The sequence below is a fragment of the Podarcis melisellensis genome, assembly GCF_964234715.1.
Source record: "Podarcis melisellensis genome assembly, chromosome: 6".
Taxonomy (NCBI): domain Eukaryota; kingdom Metazoa; phylum Chordata; class Lepidosauria; order Squamata; family Lacertidae; genus Podarcis; species Podarcis melisellensis.
In genome coordinates, this window is record NC_138538.1 from 18289947 (window position 1) to 18307538 (window position 17592).

The 17592-nt window shown below is 46.8% G+C and overlaps 1 protein-coding gene across 2 annotated transcripts in view; it reads left to right on the forward strand.

Moving 5' to 3' along the window:
• Nucleotides 1–8977: 8977 nt before the first annotated feature.
• RIPOR3 (RIPOR family member 3) overlaps nt 8978–17592 on the forward strand; it is a 100330-nt gene continuing 91715 nt past the window's right edge. The window contains exon 1 of one of the 2 annotated variants that reach the window (XM_081916728.1): nt 8978–9289. The gene's annotated coding sequence lies outside the window, so the exon portion shown is untranslated. The remainder of the gene's footprint in view (nt 9290–17592) is intronic. The other variant, XM_081916729.1, reaches the window with a different exon arrangement.

The following is a 17592-nucleotide window of genomic DNA, read 5'->3' on the forward strand; positions in this document are numbered from 1 at the left end:
ACAGTCACCTTTGACTGGACTTAACTGTCCAGGGGTCCTTTACCTTTTTTTTTTACTGTTTGCACCCAGCTCATGACATACTGAACAGGAGTCGGCCACATTAGTAAAGAAAAAGCGTTTTAAATGTGTTATAACACTGTGACACCAGATGGCGCTGTGGAGTTTTGACTTTCAATTTCCTATTATGTTTACAATGTGTTTTTCTGAATTTTTTGGAGGGATGTGTCTAGATGAAGCCTGAATCTCCATTACTCCATATTGTTATGAATGTACTCAGATTAAAATAGGGCAACCTCGCCTTAATTGAACTCTTGTGTGCCTAGCCAGTGCATCTGACATGAACTTCCACAAGCGGTTAAAGATGGAATGTGTTTTGTCTCGTGTCAGCCACAAGCTCGTGATATAAATGCCTCGCAAGCGCAGCAAAGCCAGGAACTTTCTGGGAAGAACAATTCTGCTTCAAAAACTACCTTGAGATTTAATGCAAAGTTTGGAAGTCCTCCTTGCTACAGATGAAACCTGGCAGGCATTCATTAAACCAAAGTAAGGAAACAGCATTGGAAATTACAGCAATAACCCAGAAGAGGGCACTATCCATTTACACAGGCCTCTGGGATTAAGAACAGATTTACAAGGGTGAAATCATTCAAGTAATAAATTCAGTATGAATCTTAAATTCTGGATTATGTGAGTAGTTATTGTGACAGATGTTTAATGTCATCCGTTTCCTTTGCAGGAATAGCATTCAACTACACAAATGTCTTCGTATTTTCACTAATTATATAACGGTCTACTGCTGAGTAATAAAGCAGAAGGTGATGTGTTTTACATCTTACATTTTAAAAAACCCAGTTCAAATCCATGACATTTTAACAACAACAGCAATTTATTGGCACATTTTATAAAGAGACAATAATAGGTTACACGTAACGCTTTCAAACTGGGAATTTCAACTATTAAGACATTAAGTAAAGCATTGCTGTAACAGCATTTTTACTGATAAGAATAGTTGATCCCCTGCATTTTTGCAAATATAAAATGCTGCTGAATGAAGAGTTCTGGAGAACTTGAAAGCTTGGCTATCCTAATTATTTCCCTAATATGGATTTTGGAATTTTCCAGCTGTATTTGTTGATGAATGTGCCACATGTATTTTATTTTTTGATGCCCTCTTATATTTCACATATGGATTTTTCTGATGGTTTTATAATCTACCGGTTGTATTTAGTGCTGTATGGTTGGTGTTGCACTCATTCAACAGGATTTCCCCATCCTTTTTTCCTCCTCCCTGCCTCCATCTGCTTCCAACCCTCTGGAGCACCTTGGGCTGGGGGGGCAAAGTGCATGGAGGAGGAGAAGGAAGTTCTCTTCAAGGGGAAGTCTGTTGTGCAAGTGGAACAGCAACACTGAATATGACCCACTAGTGGAATGTTCTCCCTTGAGAGGTTGTGGACTGTTTTTCCTTGGAGGTTTTTGAGCAGAAGTTGGATGGTCATCTGTCATAGTTGAGATTCCTGCATTGAAGCAGGTTGGACTAGTTGAGTCCCTTCCAACTCTACGAATATATCTATCTATATCTATATCTATATCTATATCTATATCATCTATATCTATCATCTATCTATCTATCTATTATCTATCTATCTATCTATCTATCTATCTATCTATCTATCTATCTATCTATCTATCATCTATCTAATCTATCTATCTATCATCTATCAATCATCTATCAATCATCTATCTATCTATCTATCATCTATCTATCTATCATCTATCATCTATCTATCATCTATCATCTATCTATCTATCATCTATCTATCTATCTATCTATCTATCTATCTATCTATCATCTATCTATCTATCTATCTATCTATCTATCTATCTATCTATCTATCTATCTATATCTATCATCTATCTATCTATCATCTATCATCTATCTATCATCATCTATCTCTATCTATCTATATCTATCTATCTATCTATCTATCTATCTATCTATCTATCTATCTCTATCTATCATCATCTATCTGCCTACCTACCAACCTATCTACCTACCTAAAGCTAAAGGTAAAGGGACCCCTGACCATTAGGTCCAGTCGTGACCAACTCTGGGGTTGTGGCACTCATCTCGCTTTATTGGCCGAGGGAGCCGGGGTACAGCTTCCGGGTCATGTGGCTAGCATGACTAAGCCGCTTCTGGCGAACCAGAGCAGCACACGGAAACGCCGGTTACCTTCCCGCCGGAACAGTACCTATTCATCTACTTGCACTTTGATGTGCTTTCAAACTGCTAGGTTGGCAGGAGCAGGGACCGAGCAACGGGAGCTCATCCTGTTGCGGGGATTCAAAACGCCGACCTTCTGATCGGCAAGCCCTAGGCTCAGTGGTTTAACCCACAGCGCCACCCGCGTCCCACCAACCTACCTACCTATTGCTTATTAGTGCTTCATGGTGTGTGTGTTTTGCAAAGTTAGCTAACCTTGGCAAAGCTTTTGATACTTGGATGCTATAGAGATTGCAAGTGTAGCCTGAAACATTTCAGGATTATTCTGAGTGTAAGGCTCATAAGGAGCTGTCATGATGAATTGTCCAGGGCTTCTTCGCAACTCAAGAAAACTATGCACATGCAGCTTTAGAAAGCAGATTCCAAATATGCAAAATCAGCCGGGGAAAAATAAATTTGCAGCCTCATGCCCTTTGTTTTCCAAAGTATTCACTGGATCATGGAATTCTTTTTCGAATGCCGTCTGAGTAACTAATTAAATGATCTGAACACCAGTTTCTATCTGGAAGATTTATAGCCAAGTATATTATTAAGAGTTTGCTGGGATGAGGGTGGAGGAATGAACAAGCCCCCCGCCAGCAAATAATTCGGGGAGACTGTTAAAATAATGCAAACCAACTACAGGCATTGCAACTATGCCAAAGGAAGATATGGTTCCAAGCAGTGCATTGTAAAAAGATATGTTGCAATGAGTCCAAGAGCACCACCCAAAGCCAGCTTCACATACATACACACACACAGTAAGAAAATATCTATCTGTAGGTTCTGAGAACTCAGGCACATGCTACGGAGCAAAGCATCAATATTCCCTGCTGCTTAAGGCAAGGGTGACAAACCACCAACTCACCATATGCCCAGCTTCCTTCAACCCTGTTTACTGGTGGCAACCAACGGTGCAACTGGAAATAAAACAGTCCCCTCCCCACAGCCACTACGGAGATGCACTGTGAGGCCATGGCATACCATGGGTTGCCAGCACCCGGGGCTGTGCAGAGTGGGGCTGGAAGGGAGGGAAACAGATGGAGTGGGCATGCACACTCCACTGCCAACCAGTGTCTGCATCATCAGGAGATTGTAGCCACTGAGATAAGAAGAGTTGTTCCATGGTATACACTCTCTGGTTGGCATGCAGAAGCTGTTTTCCAATGACCCCCAGCAAAGGAGATGTGCAGCTGTGCTGAGGCATCACCAGGTGTTGAAATTTTGTGCCCCTAAAATTTTTGCGCCTGGGCCAACTGCCCCTGTGCCCCCCAAGCGATGCCCCTGCTACAAAGCGGTGCTCTGAAAACAGGAAGGAGATGCTTTACTTGCATACATACACTGCTCCCGTCATCCCTGCTCTTATGTACTGAGTTGAATTGGATCCAAAAGGCAGCAGTCTGATTGGTCCTGGAACAAAAGGATTCAGATTGCAGCAGTCTGATTGGTCCTAGAACAATAGGGTCCAGAATGGTCCACAGGAGCCACCCAATCCAGCTCCAGGTGGAAGTGAATCCGCAACCTGATTGGCCTACAGGTGAATCCCGGAATTAGCCAACCACGTGGGGCCCATTGTGTAAATAATGTATATAAAGCAGACATTCTGGAGGAACTTCCAGTCCTCCTCACCACTATGAGCTGAATAAGGAGCATGAAATCCACTCTCGACTCCGAGTATATTTCACCTGCTTAAAATGACCCAATGCAGGGCCAAACAGTGAGACCTGCAACATTGAGTGGCTTCCCCATCCCCAATGTCCATTTGTTGGATGTGCATATGTCTGAACAGGGTAAGCCTACAGGACTAGAGACCTATAGAGGTGTTGGTTTCTGTGGAAGCTGGAACTCTGGGTGGCTGGTTCCAGTTCCTGTGGAAGCACACACACACACACGTCTATGTGCATAGGCCTCTCTGGATCAGTCATCCTCACTCAAGGTGTGGAAGTCAGGCGTGAGGGCTGAGAAAGCTGTACAATGCTGGGGTGTGAACGCTGGCCTTTCAACACTTTGATTTCATTTGGATATGAAAGGGGCTCAGGAAGGGGTAGGGGTTGTTGAACACAAACACCTATCAGCCCCAGGCACCATAGCCAGTAGCCAGGGATGGTGGGAACTGCAGTTCAGGAACATCTAGAGAACCACTAGGTTCTCCACCCTTGGTAGTGTCTGTGCCCCTTTTTAAAAAACGAATCATCTTTTCCCCAGCATATCCAGGATATAACATCCCATGAAATACATAAACGTTACTGAATAGGTAAAGGTAAAGGGACCCCTGGCCATTAGGTCCAGTCGTGACCAACTCTGGGGTTGTGGCGCTCATCTCGCTTTACTGGCCGAGGGAGCCGGCATACAGCTTCCGGGTCATGTGGCCAGCATGACTAAGGCGCTTCTGGCGAACCAGAGCAGCGCACGGAAATGCCGTTTACCTTCCCGCTGGAGCGGTACCTATTTATCTACTTGCACTTTGACGTGCTTTCGAACTGCTAGGTTGGCAGGAGCAGGGACCGAGCAACGGGAGCTCACCCCGTCGCAGGGATTCAAACCGGCGACCTTCTGATCGGTAAGCCCTAGGTTCTGTGGTTTAACCCACAGCGCCACTCGCATCCCTACTGAACAGAGATTACCAGAAATGACAAAATTCAGCAACTTGAGACACTCCTGCTTATAATATAAAAGACACCAGTTCCCATGAAATGTTGGCAGCACAGCAAATAAAATCGACAAATCAGCAGATACCCTAGGGAGAGGACTTTGGTTTTCTGGTGTTTGTGAAAATAACAAAGCTCCACCATTCGTCTGCGAAAGTATGGATATGTTTCTCTTGCTATTCTCAATTTATGTGCTATCTTTTCAGTGTTGCCACACCCCCTGGTACCAAGATGTTAAACTAGCCCTGTTAAAATCTTTCCAGAAAGTAGCAATGACCATATGCACTGCACTGTTCCACCTAAAGCTTAAGTGAGCCCAAGATAAACTGAGCAGTTACTGACAATATCAGTAATTGGTGATAACACACTCAACCTGGCTTTGTTATGTTAATTTGCATCTGTAGTTGGATAGGAAACCTTTGTCTCCATTCAGACCTTGTGGGCTTTAAAGGATTTTATCAAAGCTGACATCACCTAAGAGAAAAGTATTTTAACAGGTATGGAAGACAGATATGCCTGAGTAGTACTGGTTATGCCGCTTTCTCTAACTTGTGCCCTCTAGACGTGACTACGTCTCCCATCATGCCTGACCATCTGCTGGGCCTGATGGATTTTGTAGTCCAAGACATTCAGAAGACCCCAAGCTGGGGGAGGCTAAGATGAAGGCAAATGAATTTCCTTTCTGCAAAGAGGAATATTGCGACATCTGTGACAAAGAGAGTGGAACAATAGGATTTATATCAAATGACAAAGACAGATGAGGGCTTAACAAACGAAACTGTTGGCAAATTGTTTACACAATTTTGTTTAGTTGTTTACACCTTCTTGATCCAATCTAGTTGAGCTATGGAAAGCACCTTTGAGGATTAGGGATAGATTGTGGATCCCCTGTTGGCCTGCAATCCCTGCCCTTTGCATAGGACTTCAAACTACCCCATACACTTTGGACCCACTATTTAAGATTTGTTTCCACCCTGGTGTAATGTCATGACATTTCGGTCTGCATCTTTTTTCTTTCCTTTCTATTAGAGAAAGGAGATGCAGAAGCTTCCTTTGTTTGGCACGCCACGCACAATGCACTTCCAGACTGAGATCTGGTGTGCTACACACAACACATCCCCTAGTGTGATGCGGAACACAGTTTGGGTGAGCTGTGCCAAACAGAGCAGATGCGAAGAGGGTTTCCAACTCCCCCCAAAGAGCCCTTGTGCCTTTAACAGCTTAATCTGTAGACATCTTCAGGTAAAGCTTTTTGCTGCATTATCACTATGTTCTAGGGAGGTAAAGGACCCCTGGACAGTTAAGCCCAGTCAAAGGCAACTATGGGGTGTGGCACTTATCCCACTTTTTGGGCCGAGGGAGCCGGTGTTTGTCCACAGACAGCTTTCCAGGTCATGTGGCCAGCATGACTAAACCGCTTCTGGTGCAACGGGACACTGTGACAGAAGTAAGAGCGCACTGAAATGCCATTTACCTTCCGGCCACCTATTTATCTACTTGCACTGGTGTGCTTTCAAACAGCTAGGTTGGTAGAAGCTGGGACAGAGCAATGGGAGCTCACAGATTTAAACTATTTGAATAGGGTAATGACATGATTTGGTGTCTTCCTCACCAGGAAATCGTGGGCATGATATTTGCAAGAGCCCAGAAGTGGAATGATTTACTTATCTAAGAGTTTTCTTGCTTGCCGGTGTAAAGTCAGAAAAGGGAAAAGGCTCAGTGGTAGTGCAGAAAGTCTTTTATCTGATCTATGGCATCCCAGATTAAAATACTTCAGGCACATGGACTAGGGGAAAACCCTGCCTGAGGCCACAGTCAAGATAGACAGCACTGGTCTAGCTTCTGTTGCTTCCCTCTCCCAGCATTACTCTGTGTAATTGAAGATTTAGTTTTGCACAAGGTTAAACCACAGAGCCTAGGACTTGCCGATCAGAAGGTCAGTGGTTCGAATCCCCACAACAGGGTGAGCTCCCATTGTTCGGTTCCTGCTCCTGCCAACCTAGCAGTTCGAAAGCACTTCAAAGTGCAAGTAGATAAATAGGTATCACTCCGGCGGGAAGGTAAACGGCGTTTCCGTGCGCTGCTCTGGTTTGCCAGAAGCGGCTTAGTCATGCTGGCCACATGACCCAGAAGCTGTACGCCAGCTCCCTCGGCCAATAAAGCGAGATGAGTGCCGCAACCCCAGAGTCGGTCACGACTGGACCTAATGGTCAGGGGTCCCTTTACCCTTTACCTTACAGGTAAAACCTAATTAATCTGCACAAAGCTTCCTTCTGCAATACTGAAGCAAACTGAGATCAGGTTTTAATTCCAAACCCTTGGGAACAATATTTTTCTTAACATCCAGTATGCAGAAGAGTTCTGCTTAACGGGAAAGCACGCTACACTATGCATTTTGGTTGACCCTAATTTCTCTGCTTGCTTTTTTTTAAAATTATCCCAAGAACAAAAATATACTTACTTATTGCTACCATTGGGTGGCGGCAATGGGTTCTGTTGCACCAAGACGTCTAGTTCATGCAGTTGGGAACAAGATCCTTAGGGGGAAAGGGATTAAAATTTAAGATATTTAGATGGGGAGATTAATCAATGGAAAACAAAAGCTTTGAAAGATAAGAAAGGCTTGCAGAAAAAGAGAAATAAGAAGGGGGAGGGGAGTCAGTTGGCTTATAGTTAAGGTGATCTAATTTAACATTTCCCGTCTTCCAAAGTCCTGACATTTCTGTATTGTACATTTGCGTGAAACTATTTAGTATATATGTTTAGATAATGATGAGTATGATTATTATGGATCAAGACAATCATACCATTGAAATCTTCTCCATGTTAAGAGTTGGGGTTAAAGATCTGCCTGTTTGAATAGGCAGCGAATATCCAAATGCTGAGAATGTTGAGCAGAAATCACAAGGAGACATTGTTAACCCCGCTTGCAACTTGTGAATACACAGAATCATGATAAACATACATGATCAGTGGTACTGAATGCTCACTAAATGCATAAGGGTCAAACTTCATACGTTTCGGGATGTTGGAGACAACCAAAACAGAGTGGACATCCAGCGAGGGAAGGACTGTGGCGCAAAGATACATAATCTTTTCTGCATACAGAAGGCCCCAGGTTCGGACCTCAGCTTCTCCTGAGCTTCTCCTTACGGCTGAGAGAGACTCCCTTTCGAAATCCTGGACAGCCACTGCCAGGTAGTGTGGACACTATTGAGTTATGGAAGGACTTTTAAAAGAAAGGCCACTTCCCATTCGCCCACTTGAAGGTGTACCTAGGGGTTGGTTAGATTGGCCTCCATCAAGGGTGCAGACCTAAGCGGTGCAAAAATTGCGCCCCTTCACTGCAGCTCGGAAGACTAGAGGCCGGTCCGCTCGTCCACGCGCTCCCGGGCTACTCCCTGCTGTTTTAGGTAGCCGGACGAGGCGCGCAGGCTCATTTGGGCGCTTTGGTGGAGGAGCGCAAGGGACGCGGAGGGGGTACAAGGGCGCAAGGGAGCCTGGATACGCCTCTGCCCACTCGCCCTCCATCAGCGTGTGCACGTGTACGTGTGAACTACCCTAGCCTTGGGGGCTGGAGAGGGAAAAACTTTCAGTTTCCCCTTTACCTTCCTTTGCCTGCCCCTCCCCACCCCCTCCTCCCAGGACCCTCCCCTGCAAGGTTAGTTGGTCTTTAAGGTGCTACTGGAAGGAATTTTTTTTGTTTTGACTATGGCAGACCAACACGGCTACCTATCTGTAACTGCAAGGTTGTCTTTGGCCTTTTTCGCTCGCTCGTAGCCGGCCAGGAGGGAGGGGGCGGGCGGTGTGAAGTGCTCCCCGGCGAATACGAGCCGAAGAAGGGCTGGCGATCGCAGCATGCGTCGGAGGCGCCTCCATTTCCAGTCCTCGACGCCCCCCACCCCCTTGCGGGCACGGGCGGGCGGGCGGGAGGGAGGGAGGGTCGTGGTGGAAGGGGAGAGGGAGGGGAAGAGAAGAGAAGCAGCCAGGCCGCAGGGGGTGGGGAGGAGGACGCGGGAGGCGATCCTCCTCGGAGGCCGCCGCTGCTGCGCGCGTCTTCCTGGAAGAGGCGCCCGGTCCCGGTGGTGGCACGCGCGCGCCCAGACGGCGAAGGTGGCGCCCGCGATAAGGCGGCCCCTATCGGGACCTCGCAGGCAGCAACAGCCGCCGACGGCGAGGAGGAGCTGCCGAGGAGACGAGCAGCGGGCACATCCCCAACGCCGAGAGGGAGGGAAGGAAGGAGAGCGCGCGGCGTCCAGGCACCGCGCTGGACGCGCACCGGAGGCTCGACAGCTCGGCTGCCCGGGCGGACGGAGGGACGCCGCGGCAGAAGCCCACCCGCCGCCCAGGTGCGATCCCTGGAGGAGATGTAGCAAAGGTCTGTGGCGGACGGGGGGTGGGCGGTCAAGGGGGGCGTCAGTGCACAGACATCGGGGGTGTTGGTGTTTGGATACTGGCCCCTCACCTAGAGGAGACCCGGCTGGGCACCTGTATGGAGAAAGGTGCCGTAGTGGAATCTGGAGAGCTAGAGGTCCGCGTAGGAGAGCGTTTGCAGGAAGTCCGCAGGCAGCCGGTAAGGGGTTTTTCCGTGGGATGTTTCCAGGGCGTGCTACGAGGGCTCTTTTCGGCCGGACGAGAAGCTCCGTGTAACTCGGAAGTTCGCGATTGGTCCGGCAAACGCCTCTCTTCTGCCTTAGGACTAAAGGGTTCGCCCTGCTGAAACACCTGGGACTTGCTTCCCAGGAACCAGGCAAATAATTTCGCCACACATCTCCCCCACTTCTCCCCATTATTGAGCTCCAGGTGTCCTGACTTCCTGGGTGTGCTGAGGCACCCATAAGGAATGTACCGGTTCATGGGAATCGTAACAAATATACTTATTATTATGCTAGAAGTACCCAGGGCACTTTATAATCTTCATCCTGTTTGCTCTCAGGTCGGTAATTACCGTGTTCCCATTTTAAGGGAACAGTAGCTAAGTGAGTTGCTCAAGGACATAATGAATCTGTGGCACTTCAGATCATCAAATCTAGGTGTCAGTCCAACATGAGTCGACCAGGCTATGTAGCAGAGTGTGCCTGGTGATCTCTAGAAAGCAGGAGTAGAATGAATGGGTGGAAACGTCAAGGGCGCATATTCTGACTAAGCATCGCTGGTATCTTCCTATTGGGACAGGAGTAGCTGGTGCCCATTGGGACTGGAAGACAGGGAGCCCGAACAGTGGGTGGGACCAGAGCCAATGCTAGGCAGAGCCAAGAATCCTAGCTTTGCCTCCCCCTCCTCCTCTCCGCTGAAGAGTGGTAACACTGAGATGGAGAGGATGGAAGGAAAGGTTGGCAGGCAGCAAGACCTCCCGGGATTGGTTGTAGGTAAAAAGACAGGCATGTAGGTTGGGGCAAACGGGGGCTTGGGTGGCAGCATCTCATTCGCCCTGATGGACCACTGGCAAGAGCTGTGTCAGAACAATAGGAATCTAAGAGGCTGCCTTATACTGTGTCAGACCGTTGGCCAGTCTAGTTTAGTATTGTCTACACTGACTGGCAGAGGCTCTCTCAGCCCTACCTGGAGATTCCGGAACTGCGGGGGGTTGGACTAAATGACCTTCAAGGTCCCTTTCAACTCTATGATTCTATGCTGGGATTGAACCTGTGGCCTTCTGGGTGCAAGGCAGATGCCTTGCCACTGAGCTACAGAACAGGAGTGTGTGCACTCTCCCTCATTGGAGGTGTTTAAAAAGAGTCCAGGGTACTGCAGATTTCTGCATTAACCAGGGGATTGTGCAAGATGCCCTTCAGAGATGCTGCCAACATTAGTGTTGCCATATGCCTGGATTTTCCCAGACTCAGCAACTTTGGGCAAAACTTTAAAAAGCTCAACTTTTGTACCTGGGTTTTAACTTTCTGAAATATGGCAACCCTATATTATGTTCCTATAAATTTATGATTACTTTCATAGCCTGCCTTTCCTGCAAGGAGCTCAAACTGGTGTCCCACTGCCGTGTTTTATCTTCGCGACAGCCGTGTGGCTAGACTGAGAAAAATGCGATTAGTCCGCGACTTTATGGCTGCATGGGGATCGTCCGTTGTAGCACTAAGGTGAACACACCAGCAGTGCAAGGATTTCTGCTTGTGCAATGGGATGTTCTCCCCATCTCCTCCTCCTGCACCGAGGGCTCCTCCAACCCCCTGGAGCAGATTTGGGGAGGGTGTGATGGTTTGGGCTGGGTGTTCATCAGTATGCAGATGATACCCAGCTCTACCTCTCTTTTAAATCAGAACCAGGGAAGGCGGTGAAGGTCCTGTGTGAGTGTCTGGAGGCAGCTGGAGGATGGATGGTGGCTAACAGATTGAGGTTGAATCCTGACAAGACAGAAGTACTGTTTTGGGGGGACAGGAGGCGGGCAGGTGTGGAGGATTCCCTGGTCCTGAATGGGGTAACTGTGCACAGCCTGGGAGTCATTTTGGACTCACAGCTGTCCATGGAGGCGCAGGTCAAATCTGTGTCCAGGGCAGCTGTTTACCAGCTCCATCTGGTACGTAGGCTGAGACCCTATCTGCCTGCGGACTGTCTCGCCAGAGTGGTGCATGCTCTGGTTATCTCCCGCTTGGACTACTGCAATGCACTCTACGTGGGGCTGCCTTTGAAGGTGACTCGGAAACTACAACTAATCCAGAATGCGGCAGCTAGACTGGTGACTGGGAGCAGCCGCCGAGACCTACAATGTAGGTCTTGAAAGACCTACATTGGCTCCCAGTACGTTTCCGAGCACAATTCAAAGTGTTGGTGCTGACCTTTAAAGCCCTAAATGGCCTCGGTCCAGTATACCTGAAGGAGCGTCTCCACCCCCATCGTTTGCCCGGATGCTGAGGTCCAGCGCCGAGGGCCTTCTGGTGGTTCCCTCATTGCAAGAAGCAAAGCTACAGGGAACCAGGCAGAGGGCCTTTTCAGTAGTGGCGCCCGCCCTGTGGAACGCCCTTCCAGCAGATGTCAAAGCGATAAACAACTACCTGACATTCAGAAGACATCTTAAGGCAGCCCTGTTCAGGGAAGTTTTTAACGTGTGATATTTTAGTGTATTTTTGGTTTGTATGGAAGCTGCCCAGAGTGGCTGTGGAGGCCCAGCCAGGTGGGCGGGGTATAAATAATAAATTATTATTATTATTATTATTATTATTATTATTATTATTATTATGCACAAGGTGGGTTCTGGCAGGAGGAACATCTCATTGCAAATGCAGAAACTCTTGCATTGACAGGACTCAGTAGATAACCACCCTGGGTATCCCAGGCCCTAAGTCCAGCATTCTGGACTACCACACAACACAGGTTCTACTATGATCATAACCTATCTTAGCTTCCTCCTAGAAAACAGAGCCCTCCAGCATAATCTACCATCCATTGTCTTTGAAGGAATGCGTGGGATAGACTGAAAACAGAGGTTGCTTCCACATGACCTGTTCATTGAACATTCATCCTGATTTGTTTGCTGGGAGATTAGACCATGTTAGCTATTTAATGAGCGTTCATTGTGTTTCGTTCGTGTTTGATAATGACATTGTGTCAAGGCAAGTGTTACTCCACACTTTCACGTACAGCTTCCCATCACTTTCCTTATGGCAAAAAGCCTGATCTTTTGGGGACGTGGGTTTGTTGCGCAAGACCAACCCGTCAAGCATAATTGCACAAACTGAGTTTGCTGGCAAGTGATTGAAATTCACCCAAAAACACTGACTGTCTGCAAGCGCCCAGAGAGACAGATCCACTTAAATGAGGCGTAGAAGAAGCAAGGACCTACAGTAGCAGATGTGCAGGCTTAACTGTATAATTCTTGCATAGCAGAAATTCTCAAACTGTGGGGAATGTCCACAGTGGGGAGTGTGGGGTCAGGCACAAGAATCTGGAAGAGGAGATGCAAACTTTCAGCGTGGGGACAAGAGAACCTGCAGCGGCAGCAGGCAGAGGCAGATAGCAACTTAGGAACATTTGTTGGCATCAGTCTGTCTCAAGAGACAAGGGAGCATGCCTCTGGAGGTGAAGCCAAACCACTGTGTTTGGAACACTGTGTTTAGTGACCTTTCCAGAATGCAAGCCTGAGCAGTGTGCATGGAGGAGGTCCCAGGTTGCCCAGATGACAAGACCCACCTTCTCGGCCTCACTGATGTGGTCCAAAGGAAAGCAGAGCACTGTGTTTGGCACCAGCTTGGCTACAGGAGTTGCTGGAAGGAGGCATACAAAGCACTGTCCAACCATTTTAGGGACTCCAGATTTTTGTGGAGGGTTTTCTCCTTAGCCTTTTCTTCTCCCGAAGTTATCCTGCAAGGCAATAGAGATTTAGGACAGGAGTTTTCCTTCTCCTAGGTGGGCTATCTTCCCAGGTTGATGAGACCCATCTGCTCCTCACTTCTCTCTACAACACGTGCAGAAACTGCCTTCTTTTGACTGGACTCACTATTGGTCTCATCAAGAGACAATGGAGTATGCATTGGGGGTGTAGTCAAACCACTGGAGAATCACAGTGCCTGCTGGGGCTGCAGTTATGTTAACTCATAACTGGTGACCTTTCCAGGGCACAAGCCTGGGCAGTGTGTATGAAGGTCCTGGACTGCCCAGACGTGTGCCCCTCTCTTGGTCTCAGCTGCTGTCTATGTGCCATGTGGTTTCTGGAATTCCGAAGGGTGGGAAGGGAAAGCACACAGATAAAAGTCCCTTGATGAAACTGATGAGTCAGAGAGGTTCTTAACTTACAGCTGTTTGACAGAATTTTGTGGAAGAAGTGACAATGGGCCAAAACCAGCCGTGTGGGAAAATACTTTCTTTTCCATTTTAATCTACAAACTGGAGCAAAGCTGCTAAATTCTGGCTCAGGAAGGATGCCACACAATGGGGGAAAGCGCCAATATCAGATGGGGTGGGGGAGAGACTCATTGGACACAATTGCTTGGTGAGAGAATGAGGAGCCGTTTTATTGCATAGGTACCAAAAATGCTAGAGAGCTATCTGTTACCTTTCATGCAGGCATAAAATTGGAAGCATAAAGAGTCCTGGATGTTGGAAAGCTTCCCACCACTCTGAGAAATGGTGTCTCGTACGGTATGTGCATGCAAATGAAGACTTCTAGGTCCAACATTTTTCAAAGATAATTCTCTGAGGCACTTAGATGTCGAATGATACGTCCTTAACTCTGCTCCTAGAGGATGCTGGAGAGCGGGGTGTTGTGCGTTCAAGGGTCCTTGAAGAACAATGACCTTCAAACTGCCTTGGGCTATGAAATCTTCATTTCTGCGCACCTTTTGAGACTCTACCCCACACAACCCCCTGCTCAGGATGTCACAGGGCCAGATGCAAAAGGATGTTGGGATGTCAACAGAGCCAAATGCTCCCTGGGGAACAGGGGAGCCAATTGCCTACTGCACTCAATGAACAACACCAATAGGATGACTGGCATTCAAATATAAACATACATTGGACTGAGTAAAGATCAGAGATTCTAATAGCCCAGTTTAGGTAAAAGAATCCCATTTTGTTGCTTTCGTTAAACAGTCCATAGAAACTCTTGCTAGTCTATTGCAAGTAATCCAGCAACCTACCTGTTCCTGTCAGGGCTGGCCCATGGCTGAGCTGCAAATAATACCCAAGGCCGGTCAAGTTATTTTGGTACCTGAGGCAATAGATCCCACAAGCACCCCTTCCATTCCCTGGGAACAGAAATGCAACAATAATAAATGGGATAACAATTTGCTGCCTTTCCATGACATCCAAAACCAACTGCTTGAAGTGGGCACCTCTCAGCTGGGCACTGCCCTCTTTTCCTAGCTTGCCACCTGACTTTTGATGCTACAGTCAAACCTTGGCTCCCACACGCCTACGTTTTGGAACGTTTTGGCTCCTGAATGCCGAAAACCTGGAAGTAAATGCTCTGGTTTTCGAACACTTTTTGGAAGCCGAATGTCTGACGTGGCTTCCGCCTGTGTGCAGGAAGCTCCTGCAACCAATCAGAAGCCATGCCTTCGTTGTTGAACATTTCAGAAGCCGAACGGGCTTCCAGGACAAATGACGTTTGACAACCGAGGTTTGACTGTATATCTGAATGCGCCTGAGCCGGGGCAAGTGGGGAGAGGAAGGCAGGCTGGTAGGAGAAGAGAGTGGGCAGAAATTTATTGCGCATGGGCGGAGGACGAGAGGTGAACAGGCGGTGGGGGCAAGAGGAGTCCTGTGTCCAGTTGTGCCTGGCAGAGGAAGGTTTGCTTCATAGAAGTTCTGGGATGGGGGGAAGAAGTGTGGGCGGGCTAGTGGGCCCCACAAGATTTTGTTCAAGTTGACGCCTATGACTCTGCCTAATGATAGGGCCGGTCCTGATCTTCTCATCCTGAAACTGCATTGTGGAGATAACAGTTATATCTCCCTTAGTTACGTTTTGTTTTTGTTATACTTACTTTCTAGGACTATGTAATGATTGTGCATTATTTGCTTTTAGTGCTGTTTGTGGTTTTTGGGTCGCAGCCCAGCTACGTTTTACTGGGGTTGTGTTGTTTCAAAGTCTCTCTATAAATAGCGCTTTTGATAACCCTGCCCTATATAAAACCTGAATTGACCATACTGTATATAAAGCCCTGCATTATGTGAAAAGCGAAGTACGGACATACATGCCGCATTTCCATAGTTAAAACCATGCACATGGTTGTTTGCAGCATGAAAAAAATTACATAATTACAAAGGTAACAAAAGTAGTTCTAAATACATTAAATAAAACATCAAAAAGTGTGCAACCAAATTGCAACAGTTTCTATATAAACCATAGTAAGATCTAAAATATACACAAAATTAATATAAATAACAGCAACAACTCACACCCCAATCCCCCTAAACAACACCCCAGCCTCAGTGTCTGTTCTGCAGCCTCAGCTTTTGTATCTGGAGTCAGTCCAGGCCCCACCCTCCCAGGCAAGGTGGGAAATGACCTGCAAGGCAGGGAGCAAGTCTTCCAGGACTCAGTCATGTGAACAAACTCTGTGTTGATCACTGCAAGATCACCAGGTCTTGAACACTTTCCTTTATCTCTACAGAGGATGTCCTCCTTGTCCCAAACCTCTTTGATGCTTGTGCTTCTCAGATTATGACTTATTCTTTCTATATACAGTACTTGTATCTTTCAGGAGCTCAGGGCTGCAAATCTGTAGGCTATACCAATTCACCCTACCCCGGCAATGTCCAGAAAATTCCATACGTATGGCAACTCAAACTAGTAGTACACACACACCAACTTGCCTTGGAGTAAAGGTAAAGGTAAAGGGACCCCTGACCATTAGGTCCAGTCGTGACCGACTCTGGGTTGTGGTGCTCATCTCACTTTATTGGCCGAGGGAGCCGGCGTACAGCTTCCGGGTCATGTGCCTTGGAGTAAATCCCATCAAAGTAAAGGTACTTCTGAGTAGACATGTGGTATAAAACTGACACAGTTAATTGAATATGATATTGTTAATTGGGTGACAGGCCTAGTTATCATGTATAGCTTCGCTCTGTGACAAAGCAGAAATGTGTTGCAGTGAAAAAATTCTACTCATATTCCTCACTCTGCACATGAAAATTCTGTTGTCAACCTGCCTCACTTTCACTCCACATGGGAATATCCTGAAGATTAAATATTTTTGATGTTTCCAGTTTGAATACATTTTCAGGTTTTCTCTCTCAAGAATCTGGCTCTTAGTTAGCATGGATGAATCTGTCAATTTAAATTTCTCTGAAATTCCTAATTGTTCCAATCTCATGTTCTGTTCACCAGATTTTCACATCAGTTTGCATTATTTTTTGTAATTAAAAAATGTCCTCCTGAAAACAGCAGCATTTCTCCTAATACAGTTGTACCTTGGATCTCGAACGCCTTGGCTTCCGAACAAATAAGCTTCCGAATGATCAAAACCCAGAAGTGAGTCTTCCAGTTTCTGAACTATTTTTGGAAACCGAACGTCCAATGGGGATTCTGCAGCTTCCAATTGGCTGCAGGAGCTTCCTACAGCCAATCAGAAGCCTCCTATAGCCAATCAGAAGTCGTGCTTTGGTTTTCGAACGTTTTGGAAGTCAAACGGACATCTGGAATGGATTCTGTTCGACTTCCTAGGTATGACTGTATACACATTTCTTTCTGCAATTTTGCCCAGTATAGACATTTTTGCAAGCAATTCCCCCCAACATTTCTTATGCTATTTTCACGAACATAATGCATTTTTATGCACGTGCCCTAATATATGCTTTTTCGTAAACATTTTTTGGCTGGAGAACTACTTTGAAAATGCCAGAGAAGAGCTAATTTTGAAGGAAAGCAACATTTCAACCAGCGTAGTCTTTTGGAAAGTACAAATCAGATAGGCTTCAAAAAAAAAATGTGGACCCAACCATATATTTCCACTGTCCCTAGTTTTCACTGAGGCCTTGTGCAACTTCTTTCATTTCAGTGATGAAACTAAGATTTGGGGTGGGGTGGGAAGTCTCATTTTTGAAGGTGACTTGGCAAGTTTATCTGCTATTTCTTAAACACACCAAATCATATCAGAAGCAAACCTTTGTGCCATTTCCAGCTCTGTCTTGGAGCAGGGGTGGGGAAGCTTTTTGGCCCAGTGGGCCAGATTTTTATCTCCCCTATCCCAACCCCATAGGACAGCTTCAGCAGGCAGTTGGGGACTACCA